At 36.5% G+C, this 10,411-nt stretch overlaps 1 long non-coding RNA gene across 1 annotated transcript in view; it reads left to right on the top strand.

Moving 5' to 3' along the window:
* The window catches only part of LOC131401396 (uncharacterized), a 42,559-nt gene extending 32,361 nt beyond the window's left edge, over nt 1–10,198 (top strand). The window contains exon 3 of the long non-coding RNA XR_009217669.1: nt 9,288–10,198. This is a non-coding gene — a long non-coding RNA (uncharacterized LOC131401396). The remainder of the gene's footprint in view (nt 1–9,287) is intronic.
* Nucleotides 10,199–10,411: the final 213 nt, after the last annotated feature.

Below are 10,411 nucleotides of genomic sequence, written 5' to 3' on the forward strand. Positions count from 1 at the left end.
TGTCAATGAATTAAAATGAAACAATCAGGAAATGACAGCTGAACAGATGTTAGCTAATAAACGTGCATAATGGGCCAGACTCCAAATCCCACCTTTCTCTGGGGAATCACCAAGTGCCATTGGCTCAATATTTGGCCATGCCTTGAGATTCACCAAATCTCCATTTCCAGAAGTGTAACTCGAGAAGGATTTCCCTGGGGTGAAATTTGAAGAAAGAAATGCCCAGCTGTATTCCATCTGTCAGCTCATTAACATGCAGAAATGGTTGAATTTTGCCTCACCTTACTGCCACATCATCCCCTGACACACCCAGAAACAGCTGAAAGGAAAATGTAGGGAAAGAACATGCTGTTTCTTAAAAGGAAAATATAACAGGGGCAGGAGGCAAAGGCACAGTCTAGCTTCTCTTATGTGATTGACAAATAGAAAATTATAAGGGAAAAAAGCTGTCTAGTCTATTCTTTGTGTTTTTCAGAGTAATAACTCTTTAGAGACATGGAGCATGTGTAGAAACTGAATCTCAAGCAAGATGAAGTTGACTTGATCAATGTCCATAGTATATAAGTGACAAAGTTAGGTTCATAACTCAAGCCTCTTGAATTCCAGTCCAGAGCTTTTCATTAGTCCTCACTCATGTATTGATATTTTCTTTTTGATAAAGCCCAGGAAGCCTTACTTTGAGTGCAACACACAACTACTACCATTTGCCCTTGTAAAATTGTGTTAGCGTTGACCTACAAGCCACCAAAACTTTCCTAGAGCCCAGATAGACAGAGCTGCTAAACAGTATATTTTAAGCATATAGAAGAACCTGTTACCCAAAGACATAGTTTGCCTATGAAGGGAAAACTTTATTTGGCCCCCATATTCGGTGAGGATTGTTACAAAGATCAAGATTAGAATCCTAACTCTGCAACATGCTGCGAACCTTTGGGCAGAATACTTTGCCCCTCTCAACATTAATTTCTTCATCTGTAAAATAGGGATGAATAACATGCCCTTCAGAGAATTATTTATGAGGACTGAATAAATGAGATAATGGGTGTTAAGCATTAGCAAGTGTCTGGCATGCAGTGTTCAAGACATGCTAGTCACTATTATTATCAGCACCCTTCATTCAAGTCTCTGCTAAAATGTGTGTGTGTGTGTGTGTGTGTGTGTGTGTGTGTGTATAAAACTTTTTTTGTCTCCCTTGTTAGAAGGTAGAATTTATAAGAGCAGGAATTGTGTCTGTATTGTTCATTGTTGTATGTCTAGCAACTAGATCAATGCTTTCTCATAGAGTAGACAGTCAGCACACATTTGTTTAACAGATGAGTGAGACAGGGGGCCCCCATATATAGAGATCCATTGTGCTATAATATGAGTTAATATAAAATGAAATATTTTTTTTCAAACTCATTTTTGGACTGTGGTTATATCATAATATCATAATATTTCTACTCCTCTCTAATATTTGACATCCACTATTCTATAGGAACCATCTTTTTAGTGCTAGAAGGCAATTTATCCTGCCCTGCCATATTTTCAAAGATTTAATCTTTCCTTGTTTAATACATTCTTCTCATGAAATTCTCCTTTGCTGTAGGTTGAAATAATTTATAAATTAAATTGAACAAGACCATCCAGCTTGGTTGTGATGGGTAATGGCTGTTCACCTTTTTATTCAATCATACTATTATAGATGATGATGGTGATGATGATGATGATGGATAATGGCCCATCTGTGTTTAAAGGATTGTAACCAAAGGATTAATGAGAGCAATAGAAGATATTCATATAAAATATCTGTATTTTTGCTGTCAATCTAGATAAAGAAAATATGCCTGATGCCTAGCCACTTTCTTCCATCACCATCCTTGCTCCCACCGCATACAAATACACACATAGGTTCCCATGCCTCTGGAATGAGAATGACCAAGGAACATAGGAAGTGCATGAATCCTAAGAAGGGTTTGTGATAGATCATGGAGTTTAGACAAAGACCAATAGATTGTACAAGGGAAGCTTATTATCCAGATCTCATTTCTACATTTATGCACATTGGAGTTGTTTCCTTGCTGGTCTGTTTTCTTCAAGGCTATCCACATTCTATTTGAATAGCTCTCATTTCACAGTAGCCCCATATAGGCCACTTTTTGAAAAATCCTATTTAATACTAGCTTTTTTTTTTTTTTTTTAAGCCAAGTTTTAAGAGTCAGAAAGCCAGAGGTCTCCACTCCATTGCAGGAAATGGGCATAAGCTAAAAATATTAAAAAGTTAACTCTACTACCTACCCACAAAATCAAAGAATGCATCCCCAAAATGATGTACTAGTGTGAGGATTAGCTCTTATTTTGGATTACTTATGACCCTAATCAAAGTTTTTGAATATGCATGCACTGTTAAATAACATCCATTTCCTCCATCTATATTAATATACCATACTAAAATCAATGTTCACCTACCCCACCCCACCACTTTAAAATAGCCATCCTATAGTGGTGAGAAGTTGTATGATAGACAAAAGTGAGCTAGATATCAAGCAGCTTGGGTTCTAGCCCTATTTCCACTACTATCTTCTGTCACCTTAGACCAGTTATTTCCTCTCTAGATCTAAGTTGCATAATTTGCAAATGGGGATAATAGATTTTAACATCCAGTTTATTTTTAATAGTCTATGATTCTCTGAGATTCTTTGGTAACTTAGAAAGGAGTGCAAGTTAGTTTTCCTTTGCCTAATTCTAATTCTACAGCAAATCTATTACAAAGCTCATGGGGTAGTTTAATTTGAATCCTTGCAATACAATGTCTAGCAAGGATTTAGTTGTGCCCCGGTTTAAAACATCTCAAGGCTTTAAGCAATGCTTTACTAATTTGATAATTACTTTAATATCTTCAATATTTTTTAGTAAATGTGTGCAAAATTATTAATGGAGTTCATCTTATTGGTTAAACTAAATGGGGCACATATGCACTTTAAGGCCTCCAAATACTTTTATCTCGTTGATGATTTTAAAAGATAATAGACGAATTAGCATGATATTTGCAATTCATCTCAAATAACATTTTTTTATGCACCAAGTGACATTAATACAGTTAAGAAAAACAAAGAGATGTCTTAAAATGTTTTCTTTGATCTAGGAGGAAATAGTGTCAGGTGATTGGTATTGAAGACATGCATGTGCTTAGTGCAATTTTCTTCTTAAAAGCAGAACATGGAAGAGAGCTATTTCCTTTACATACATCCATCTGAATCTGACAAATAAGCAAGAAACTGCTAAAAAGAACTTTGAGTACCCAGGACATGGGTACAGAAATTCACATGCCTTTCTTTCTATATGTCTATTATTCAAGACTGCTCTATAAGCTATTAAGATGTTTCCTCAAAACTTGCAAGTAGGATCTGGATATAGTCCTCAGATGCCTAATACCCATTGGACAAGGGCAGAGAGGTGAACAGAGCCCTGGGAGCCACATGTCATTTATTCAACCTATTACATTGATGAAGATAGCCATTGCCAGTTTGCTTACTTCACTTTTGCTTTTGGGTGTTGACACCTGGTTTTACTTTTTTCTCAAGTGGTCAGGCATGAGTTGTTGCCAAGTAGATCTCTAATTCTCTAGACTTCTCCTGGAGATTGCTGAAACTTTTTCTCAGTCATCAATTCTTTTAATCAAATGCCCTTGTATAGCAACCTATTTTCCACAGATGCTATGGTGTGTCAGTGCCAGAAATCTTAATGTTGCATCTAGCCTACATCTCCTTCAAGACTTTACTAAAATGCCATTTTCTCTGTGATGACTTCTTGTTTATTTTTCTCTATAGCTATTATCACCTTCTAACATATACTATAGTGTGCTTATTATGTTTATTGTCTCTCTCTCCACACTAGAATATGAGCTTTAAGAGGGAAGAGATTTTTGTCTGCATGCTTCACTGACATATTTCCAGAATTTAGAAGGCTACAAGCTATATAGTAAGTGCTCAATAAACGTTTGTTGAATTAATGAATCAAGCCCAATCTCTTTCATATCAGATCTTTCAGATATTGACAGCTACCTGAATTAAAGTTCGATCCATACCTTCTTGGATTTGTCATATCATGTTTTAATGATTGATCCTGCCTCCTACAAGTGAAACCATCTTCATTCCTGTTCATTTTCTTAATGCTCTGCTGGCAGAGATCTAGCTTGGTTCTCTTATTCTCTCCTCAGAAGTATTCCAAATATTTTATGTATCACTCTAGAGGAGAGGAATCCAGGAGGAACCACCTTAGCAATTCACATATTTTATATCTCGCAAAACCTGGCAATAAACTCATCCCTTCCATGAAGCCTTTTACAATTTGCCCCACTATACTGCTTTGACTTCTCTCTATACTACATTTTATGTCTCTATCTTTGTGTGTATTTGCACACACATGCTGGTACCCATGGGTGCATGTGGCCCTTCTTTCAGTCCATGAATATATTGTCAGTTCTTGAGTACAGATAGCAGGGTTACTTGAGAGGATTGCCCAGTTCCTACTGGGACTAACCCACTCCTGCCTTATATTCCCAAATGAGTTTACTTCTCTCTAGACTACACAAAGTCATTTTAATAAATCAAGGTCATTTTCCTTGATAAAGGTGAAAATACAATTTTGTTTCTAAGAAACAATATTTAACACATAGAAGAAATAAGAGCTGAAAGCTGGACAATTTTGTATTCAAATATCAGAATCAGAGGAGAGATTCTTCAGGATGTTGGAATAATGTGAACAACAGTGTCATTTATCCTTATGTTGTTTATTTGAAGCTTGGTGGGAATTTTTGGCTGCATCTGTGCTAACTGTGTTAGCACATGCAGGAACAATGCGTGCTTTCTCAGATGAGTGGCTTTTTTGGTGCTAAGTTTGCTGTAATGATTCTGCTTAAGTAGGACCTTGGGAAAGACAAGAAGCAGCTAAAGAACAAAATACGTGGCATGTTACTCTGTGGCCTCATCAAAGGTACCCGGATTCAGAAGGGAAATTACAAGTTAAAAAATCAATTATTTGTAATCTTTCAAAGGAAGTAGCAGAAAGCCCAAGCAAACACCTTGCTATCCAGTGGTATCCTACATACATAAAATTCTTATTGTTGCTGTTTTTTCCCTTTGCCAAAACACCCTAATGATGCCAAAACCCAAGAAGTATGGGTAGTTCTTTAAAAGAACCCATTTACAATTTCTAGCCTTCCTCCCTTCAGTGGTTTGTCAAGGAATGAAAGGGCATGTGCCTTCCCCCCTGGTGTTATGTTTAGCCTGAGTAAACAAAAGTAAAATTGTCCCAGCCCCCAGGTGTTACAGTTTTATAAATATCACCTTCAATTTTTATATGTGAAGCTCTATTTTCTCCAAAACGTTCCTAGAGTTTCAAAATTCCTGATATCAGATAGATTTTGGCATCAATTACATACTGTGCACAGAGCAAGTATATTATGCACCCCTCTGGTGATGCAGCCCTGCTGTTGAATATCCTGAATTTGACTATATTACATTTTCCCTCACCATTCCAACTACTTTACGTCTTGCCTACTTCAAAGGTCAAGGTATTGGTAACTTTGGATCTCTAGGAAGAGTGGCTAAACCTCTGTCTCTTTTCTTTCAGGGACTCCAGGCTCCTATCCAAATTGTGCTTACAGTTTCCCTGAAACTTCCAAGGTCTGGCAATGCATTCAAAATATTTGATAGCATGGTTTTCTGGAAATTGTGTTTGCTGAGGTGTTAGTATACGGATACCACACAGGATGGATAGATGATAGATAGGTAGGTAGGTAGATAGATAGACAGATAGATAGATAGATAGATAGATAGGTAGATAGATAGATAGTAAGATAGATAGATATAGTTAGGTAGGTAGGTAGATACATAGATATAATTTTAAAATGTCCCTCCCCCTATTCTCTCACCTTTCTCTCTCTCGCTCTCTCATGTATTTGACAGTGGACTCATATACTGATTATATAAAGAACTTCTACAAATAAACAATAAAAACAAACCCAATTAAAAAATAGACAAAACACTTGGACAGACACTTCACAAAAGTGGAAATAGTAACGGCCAATAAAATCATGAAAGATGCACAAATATCATTAATCATTAGGAAAATTCAAGTTACATCCACAATGAGATATCACTACATACACTAGAATGGCTAAAATAAAAAGGACTAAAACACTCAATGTTGGAGATGATGTGGAGCTACTGGATTTCTCATACATTCCTGGTGGGATGTAAAATGATGCAACTGCTGTGACTAAACATATAAGTACCTTATGATATAGCAATTCCCCTTCTAGATGTTTCTCTAAGAAACATGGGAACATATGTCCACACAAAGATTTGTACAAAAATGTTCATAGCAGCTTTAGTCATAATAGAAATATGTTGAAAATGATCCACTGATCCATCAGCAAGAGAATGAATAAAAAATTGTGGCACATCTATACATGGACTACTACTCAACAATCAAAAGGAAGGGACTATTGAAACCCACAACAATGTGGATGAATCTGATAAACATACTCAGTTAAAGAAGCCAGACCCAAAATAGTAATCACTGTACGATTCAATTTTTTGAAGTTCTACCATAGGAAAAACAAATCTATGGAGACAGAAATCAGAAAAATGGTTGCCTCTGGGAGGTGCAGGGGATAAACCAGAAAAGGACAGAAGGAAACTTTCTACGGTAATGGCAATGCTCTACATCTTGATTGAGGTATTGGATTTAGTGTAGACTTTTGTCAAAACTAATCAAAGTGAGCACTTAAGATTTGTGTATTTACTGAAAGTAATCATAACCCAATAAAAAATAAAAAAGAATGTCATAGCCAAAGTTGAATAGATATTAGCCTGAACTAACTTTAGGTGCTGATTTCCATTTCCAAAACTATACACAGTGGCCTTGCTAATTTCTGTCTTCGATTAACTCCAAAATATGAGTCATGCAGAAGAGTGAACAGCCAATTGTAACATGAAAATGTGAAGAAACTTCTTTTCATATACGCTTGTAAAAATTGTATTTCTTTAAAGTAAAACTGGAAGATAGATCCTTACGATATTTTTTGATATGATAAGTACTGAAAATAAAATGTTAACATACCCGTTCAATAGGAAAATATTTTATTCAGAAGTATAGTTAAAACCAAGGGAAGTTTTTTTTTTTTTTAAATGGCTTTCTCCAAAGAGAGCCTGCACTAGAGGTGGATTGACATTCTCCCTTCTGAAGACAGAATACTGCTGCCACATTTGCAATGATGTTTTTCCAGTTAACTAAAATATCTAAAGTCCCACTGAACACCCCATGTCACAAGGGAGCATAATATATAAAACCAAAGTTATTTGGTTGAAGAGTATGTAAGAAGCCTGAGGTTCAGCCCCAAATGTTTCTCCCATTCCTTTCTTCCCCTTGCCACAATCATCCCTGAAGCCAGTCCTTTGTTCAATTCTGAGGAGCAACTTAACCACTGACCAATTCAAGAATACTTATAAAACGAGTATTTCTTTGGGAGTAAAATGTATAATCTCGAGCTCTGCAAGCTATTCAGCCATGAGAACCATTAGTAGGTTTAAGAAATATGTATGTGAAGTTGTGAGTCGTGTAATAGTACATTAAAGAAGAGGAGCAAGGACAGAGACTTGAGGTATAAATAACAAGGGAAGAGAAGCCAAAATAATGGGAAGCTTCTGGTGGTAAACAGTAGATTGTCACTAGCAGTAACTGCCATGGAAGTACTAATGTCTTAAATTTTTGACTTATATAAAGAGAATTTTTCTTTTAGTTTCTTCCGAGCTTCAGCCTGGAACATTTTATTCCCCAGGAGACTTTGGTGGTATGGCTATGTGGAAAACATCTGATTTGGATCAAGAGATAAGCCTATGTACTAGCTTTCAGTTCCATGGAAAAAATCAGTCAGTCAAAGAGCCAAATCAACTAGCAGTATGGCTTCCAGAATTTTAATTCTCCCAGGGGCTGTGTAGGTCTGAGATAGATGAATAAGGTGTACCACGAGTTGAAAGTAGACAGGAGAATTCTGAAAGATGAAAGTGACAATAGGTGTATCAGTAAAGAGTAAATTGTCTTATTTTTAAGAAGGTCCTGGCATCTCCAGGAGTTAACATGTCTCTCTCAGCTGACTCCCTTTGGGTTTTTGAAAGCCTTATACAGGGTCAAATGAAAGCCAGAATTTACTCTGTTAACTGATTCCTCTTTACCATCCCACCCATGGCCTCTTGATGCTGGTACTCTGGCACCTGAGTCAGCTGTAGTCTGAACTAAGAAGTTTTCAAAGTTTATTTACCAGACCCCTCGCTGCGGACCTCTTTGAGGGCTCTTCATGTCCTTTCTTGGCCATTTTATTTTATATGTTCACACTATTAATATGCATAACACATTTCCACCAATAGCATCTTTTATTACAACAACATCTATTATTACTTTCAGTAATTCTTAAATAGTAAGACTTGGTTGCTTGTGTATGGTTTTAAAATTCTACCCATGGTAAGAACTTGACCTCATAGGTTATAATCAATTCCCTACTCTATAAGGCCTTACCCTGCAGCAACTCACACTCTTAATCTTTCTTTGCTCCTCTTCCTCATCAGAACTAGCTGAATCTTCTCTATACAAAGCCAAACTCTCTGAGGGTGAGTGTTGATGTTGATTTGGTAATGAGATGAACTAACATGTTTCCTTTGGTACACATTAACAAATTAAAATGTTACTTAGCATGTTAGCTGTGCACCTAGACAAGCAGATGACAATTCAAGTCCCACTACTATTCATTTACTGACTATGTGACCTTGGGCAATATGTTAATCCTCTCTGAGCCTCAGTTTCCTTATTTATGAAATGGAAATCATGAAGAAAAATCTCCAGATCAACTCAACTTTGTAAAATGAACACTAAAAGGATTAAATGGGATAATGGATGTAAAGCACTTAACTAATACATAGCACAGAATAGTAGCCATCATTTAATAAAAGCTTACCACTAATATTAGTTAAATGCTAATTTCTAAAGGTCTCTGCATTAGGCCCTGGGGCAAGAAGAGTTGAGCTCCTTAGAGATCACATATAATACTATGTAGACAGCTGTATCATTTTCCCAGGTGGAAGGTTGGTCTTCATGAAAACTGAAAGAGCAGAAAAACTATTTGGAAAATGCTTGAGTTCCTCAGGGTGTATTTTTCTAAAGCATGACTATCTCTTTGGCTAAGATCATAGTCATGCACTGAACAAACACTACCTAAGCATGTGCTAACCTAATGGATATTATTCCAGGAAATACGTATACAGTGGAATGTGTGGAGCCAACGAGGAGCTCATGTTTCTGTAGAGGAGACAGTGATATGTGGAAGTACTGAGAAAAGAACAAATTGAAACCAACATGGAGAACAGGTAAAGGCTTGTTGGAGAAGCTGACAGTTGAACTGGTCCTTAAAGAATGAGTAAGAAAGAGTTCAAATAACAACAAGCAAATAGAGAGAGAGAGAGAGAGGAAGAGGAGGAGGAAAGAAGAGAGAGAGAGATGGATTGGGGGGCTGTTTCTTTTGGGTGTGCACATAAATCTGACTGAGGGTGGGTCTCTTCTGTCAAACTTAAGATAATTTTCCAGGGAACTACTAGGTACTGTATATTGTCCTGCTTTTCTAGGAAAAGATTTTACCTCCTCTCTAAATTCCCCTCTGGAAATAGTCACAGTTGGACTGTGAGGATGTGTTGACCCAAATGGAGGGCTCCAGTGGGAATATGATATTAAATTTCTGGTGAAACTTCAAACCAAGGAAGTTGCAGACTATTATTTCCTAAGAAGATAGTCAATCCTCATGGTGAATTTTACCAATCTAAAAATTAAATTAGAGAGGAACACTTGGCTATATCATCCAACTTCTAAATGGATTGTAAAAATACAGAGGATGCATCATTTATCACAGATTATCAGAGATCTTGAATTTCATGTAGTTGACATGAAGTAGAATAATTAGGCCCTCCTACAGGTTTTTCCTTGGAACTCATAAATGAGATATAATAGGAAAATGACTTGGGTGAGATACTAGCTTCAGAGCACCACAATATTGTTATATAAGGAAGTACATCTCTTTGGTGGTGTCTAAGGCTTTAAAAAGTTCCTGATGCAACAAGATGCTACCAATTAAAATTTACCTAAACCCATTTTGTACCTGCTCTAGTTCCTCTACCTCATCTTACTTTGATTGTTGATCTCAAACGTAATTATGAGTTCTGATTGTCATGCTCATCTCTGCTCAAATTTGATGTCTCCTTGAAGTTTTTAAAAACAGTTTTATTCAGGAAATTCATATACCATAAAATTCACTTTTTGAAGTGCAAAATTCTGTAATTTTTAGTGTATTCACAGAGTTGTATAACCATCCACACTATATAGT

Source organism: Diceros bicornis, chromosome X, assembly GCF_020826845.1.
Source record: "Diceros bicornis minor isolate mBicDic1 chromosome X, mDicBic1.mat.cur, whole genome shotgun sequence".
Classification (NCBI taxonomy): domain Eukaryota; kingdom Metazoa; phylum Chordata; class Mammalia; order Perissodactyla; family Rhinocerotidae; genus Diceros; species Diceros bicornis.